We start from the raw sequence: 5,474 nt of genomic DNA on the forward strand, positions 1-5,474 counted from the left end.
ATGTTCAAGAATTTTTGTTAACATCACAATGCAAAAACCTTGATTCTTCTTTGGTCTTTCTTATTTACTGTCCAACTTTAAGACACACAGGAAGCAATTGAATCTACTGTTTCTTGGATTATGTGCTCCTTAATCTCTGAATTTACATTCTTGCTATTTAGAATTTAGAAGTCCTTGACAGCAGATTTTAGCATTGTAGTATATATTTTGAATTCTTGACTGCTGCTACCAAAAGAGTTGACTGTAGATCCAAGTGAAATAAAGTAGTTGACAACTTCAGTAATTTCTCCATCCATCATGATGTTGCCTATTAATCCAGTGGTGAGGATTTTTGTTTTCTGAAGACTTTTGTGGGTTTTTTTTTGTTTTTGTTTTTTTATGTTGCGGTGGTACACATATTAAAGGTTGTAGTCTTTGCTTTTTCTGCCGTGTTTCACATTTTTACTTTCACCAGCAAGTTTGTGTCATCTGCATAACTCTTGTTTGTTGGTGAGTCTTCCTCCAATCCTGATGCCACATTCATCTTCACCTGATCTGTGTTGTTGTGGTAAGATACTGTTGAGTCAACTATGACTCAGAGATACCCTATGAAGAACATATTTGTATCCTTCCCTATCATGGGCCATCCTTATCATCTCTCATATATTTGTGCCTGGTCCCTTGTCAGAAACTCTAAAATACTGAAAGGCAATGATATCAGACTGAAGACTAAGTATGCTTAATTCAGATCAGGACTTTTGAAAAAATTGCTACACATTTGAAATCTGGACAATAAATAAGGGTGACAGAAAAAGAATTAACACCTTTGAATTGTGATGTTGGAGAAGAGCACGAAATATCCCATTGGACTGTCGAAAGAACAATAACAATAGCATTGTTAAAATCACTGTGTCAATCCACCTTGTTGAGGGTCTTCCTCTCTTTTGCTGACCTCCATCTTTCCAAGCATGATGATGTCCTTTCCTGAAGAGCCCCTCCTAACAACATACCCAAAATATGTGAGATGAAGCTTTGCCATCCTTTCCTCCAAGGAACACACTGGTTGTGCTTTCTCCCCAGTGTATTTATTTGCCCTTTTGGAAGTCCATGGTATATTCAGTACTCTTCTCCAATACCACCACTCAAAGGCATTGATTTTTCTTTTGTAATCTTAGTTATTGTCCCACTTTCAGATGCATAAAAAAGATAATTGAAAAGACCATTGCTTGAAACAGATGCACCTTAGTTTCAATAACATACAGTTTTATGTCTTTATGTATAGCTAGTCATTGAAAGTTGAGAAGAAATTTCTAAAGATTGTATTTTAGTGACATTGGCGCACTGTGACTGGTTATTAAGTATGTACGCATCTAATGAAAGCACAAGTATTTGTATATCCTGGTAAGCAGTTGTTAGGTGGAAACAAGCCAGTTATGACTCATAGTGACCCTATGAACATTAGATTAAGACCTTCTCCTATCTTGTGTCAAACTCAAAATCTCTGCCATGATCAAGTTCATTTTTGCAGTCACTGTGCCAACCTATGTTATTGAGGAACTTTCTCAGTATTGCAGACTCTCTACTTTTCTAAGCATAAGGCCTTTTTCCAAGGGCACCTTCTGTCAACATGCTCATGGTATGTGAGCTGAAATTTCACCACTTTTTCTCCAAAGAACATTCTAGTTGCATTTTCTCCAAGACAAATTTGTTTATTCTTCTGGCAGTGCATGGGATATTCAATATTATTTTCTGACACTATTCTAATTCATCCACATCATTTCTTCTTTGTCTTCCTTATTCATGTGATGTTGGATGCATGGGAAGCAAATGAAAGGATCCGATTCACACTAGTCTTGGCAGTAGAGGTATTTTAATTGATAATGCATATAAAAACTGCATCTTTTCATTTGTTTCTAAAGTAGTTTATTAAAGATTTTTTCCCCTCTAAAACATTTAGAAGAATTCATTAGAGACAATATTTCCATTTTCTTTCTCTTTATGGAGTTTTGTCAGTAAGATTTTAGCCTGGAGACTAAAACCAGGAAATGCATTGGAACAACGGTAATGTAAAGAATTATTTGTAACAGAGTGTTTATCTAGTGAACTGAAAGGCCATCAATTGATAACCTCTTTCTAGGCAATCTGTTGTTGTTGGGTGAGATTCAGGTAGGTGGACTCATACTGATGCTCTAGCAGGTTTTCAGAGGTTTTAAATATCATGGTAGTATATTTCTTTCTTCTAACAACTAGCGGATTTGTACCATCTGCCTTTGGATTAGAAGCACAACTTGTTATTAGGTCAACAGAGCTCCAATCAGTTGTTTGCAAATTGAAACTGTGGCCGAAGAATATATTGCAGTAGAAAAGGAGGCATGAGATGTACAGAATTAGATTATTTTCTGTCTGCTGTCGTTGTAAAATATTTGAACTGTGCAATAATAAGCTAGCTTCTTGTATAGCATTCTTTTAAACTGCAGTAGAAAGTGATTTGTCTTACTGGGCTTAACATATTTTTCTGAGTGTGAATTATCTGTCTTTCTTTAAGCGGGGTGGTTCACACTACTCTTCAAGGGTTTCTCAATTGAATAATCTAGAAAATTAAATCTTGCACATTTCCCTGAGTAAAGGGGATTACTTACCTCCAGTAAAGATAGTTTACAAGAGCACACGTAACTAGGAAGTCATTAGTCCTACTATATTGGCAACAACTAGGCTGATAGAACACTGGAATAGGTTTATAAAAATGTAAGCAAAGTTAAAGCTGCATATTGAAGAGGACACATTAATGAAGTAGGGTCTCTGTTCCTCTAGATATATATTTTGAATATGTGGTCTTTGAACACAGAAAGAACATGAGTTTGATGATAAGCTTCTGAAAGCCTTGATAATCCTACTAAGTAGTTATATTTACACGAGTGAAGTTACTGATAATGAAATTTCTCTTGATAGCAACTGTAAACAGCAATAGTAATGTCCTTTTAAAAAATACAATTCAAATTATATTTTTTGTTTTAAAGCTATAATGATGCTTTGTATATTTTGAAGTTTGCTGAGCTTCATTTGTTGTTGAATGAATGTTTAAATGTATGCTGCGTTTGTTGTTGTTGTTGCTGCATTTAGGAGTTAGAATATTTGATGACTTATATAGCAAAAGCTATTGGGGAAAAACATGAAAGAATAGAATAATAAAAACAGAATTGTTCTCATGAAAACTTTCTGTGTTTGCTTTGTAAAAGAATTTGTGTATCATTTGGATATTTAATTTGAGTAAAATATGTGTGAGCAAAATATAACCACCTTTGCAGCAAAAACAAAATAAAACAAAACAAAACCAAACCAAGATATGAATGGGGAAGGCAAAGGATAGAGTAATCTCTTTCACTGTGAATCTGAAGATTCTGGTTTTTTTTTCCCCTCAAACTTTAAGGTATGGTTGAGTGAACACATATATTTTTTGAGAAACAACAGGAGTTCAAGAAACCTAAATTTTTTAGCATCTTTCCAGCCAGTTTGGATTCCTTATATTGAAAGACATATAGGCAGAAGAAAGAAACAATTGGCTCATTCTTTTTCTTCTTCACTGTGAAGAGATAGGGTTACTGATCCATAATGCATTGTATAGTGAAGTTTTAGATAAAATTAAAGCTCCACTAACGCACCACTTTGTAGTTTCAAAGTTGATGACAACTATAAAAGGGTAATTGTGACAATCGTAGACAGCAAGAACATTGTAACCAGGAACTTGCCCTACTAATGTTGGTGTTATGTGACCATGAGTCACCTGTGACTCTTAGTGACCCTATGTACAACAGCCCTAAACCCTGCTCTATCCTGTGCTGAGCTTATTGTCTCTGACACACTTACCCTCAGTCACTGAATCAATCCATCTCATTGAGAGTTTTCCTCTCTTGCACTGTCCCTCCACCCTCCCAAGCATGACTTTCCTCTCCAAGAACTGGCCCCTCCTTGCAATATGTCCAAAATATGTCAAATGTAACTTCAGAATCCTTTCCTCCAAGGAGCAGCCTGGTTTCACCCTCTCCAGCTTGAACTTGTTTGTCCTCTTAGCAGTCCATGATATATTCAGTACTCTTCTCCAGCACCAAAATTCAAAGGTATCAACAGTCCTTCTATCATGCCTAGTCATAATCCAGATCTCTGATGCATAGCAAGTGATTGCAAAGACCATGGCCTGTATCAGGCACACCTTAGTATCCAGACTAACATTGTTGCTCCTCAGTACTCTGGAGAGGTCTCTGACAGCAGTCTATCCTAATGCAATTCAACTTTTAATTTCCTGGCTGCTGGTGTCAAAAGTGTTGATTGTGGAGCTAAGATAAACAATCTCAATCTCTTCACCATCTATCAGATGCTGCCAATCAGCCCAATGGTGAAAATGTTTGTTTTCTTGATATTGAGCTTCAATCCATATTGAAGGCTAGAGTCCTTGACCTTCTGCAGTGAGTGCTTCAGGTTCTCCTCATTTTCAGCAAGCTGGGTTGTATCATCTGCATAACACAAACTGTTGATGTGTCTTCCTCCAAGCCTAATGCCACACTTCTCCTCATAGAGCCCAGCCTCCCAGAGAATATAGATAGAAAAGGTATGGAGAATGGATCAAATCTCTGGCATACACCCTTCCTAATTTTGAATCATTCAGTGTTTCTTTGCTCTGTTCTGATGACTACCTCCTGGTCCAAGTATAGATCTTATATAAGCACAATCAAGTGTTCCCTCCTAATAGGTAAATGAAACATATTCACTGACAAGAATCCTGATAGAAATTTTGATTAAAGACAAGGAAAGTTTATAATAGGTAGTAGAGGGGAAGAGAATTGATAATAATTCTGAATAATGGTGCTGTTTTATCTCAATACCTTACTATTCTAAGCCTTTCTTTTAGGAAATAGTTGAAAAACTACTATGTTAAGAAATCTCTCATCATTAATATTAACCAATAACTTGGTGGAAGAAAGATGTACAGTCTCCTCGTCAGTGATTTACAGCATCAAAAATCTGCTGGAAGATCTGCTCTGTCAGTTTCAACTCATAATAGTGAGTTTAGTTGGCTTTTGAAGTGATGATCGAGTTGAAATTATCCCCGAGGATTTCTTATTTGCAAATAAGAATATGTTTGTCTACTCTCAGCACCTCAGTGTTTCTCTACTTTCAGCATCTGCTGGATGGCTTGTTTCTTGCTCTCTAGCATGTACAATATTCTTTTGGAGAAAACAATCATCATGATGGATTAATATTTCCCATAGTCGTAAAGATAGTGAGTAAACACTCTACAAAAGTAGAAATGGGCTAATGAAATAGATGGATTCAGTTATGGCCATGTTTTATGTGAGGGGTTTAAGTGAAGATATTGAAAAGGCAAATATCTAACAAGTGATTGTTTAGCTTTTTTTAAACTCTTTTTTTATTATTATTATTAATTTCAATGAACATCTACAGAGATTTTGGAATTCCATTCATTCATTGTTGCACCCTTC

This window comes from Elephantulus edwardii, unplaced genomic scaffold (assembly GCF_000299155.1).
Source record: "Elephantulus edwardii isolate Elephantulus edwardi_28Jun2011 unplaced genomic scaffold, EleEdw1.0 scaffold00026, whole genome shotgun sequence".
NCBI lineage: Eukaryota > Metazoa > Chordata > Mammalia > Macroscelidea > Macroscelididae > Elephantulus > Elephantulus edwardii.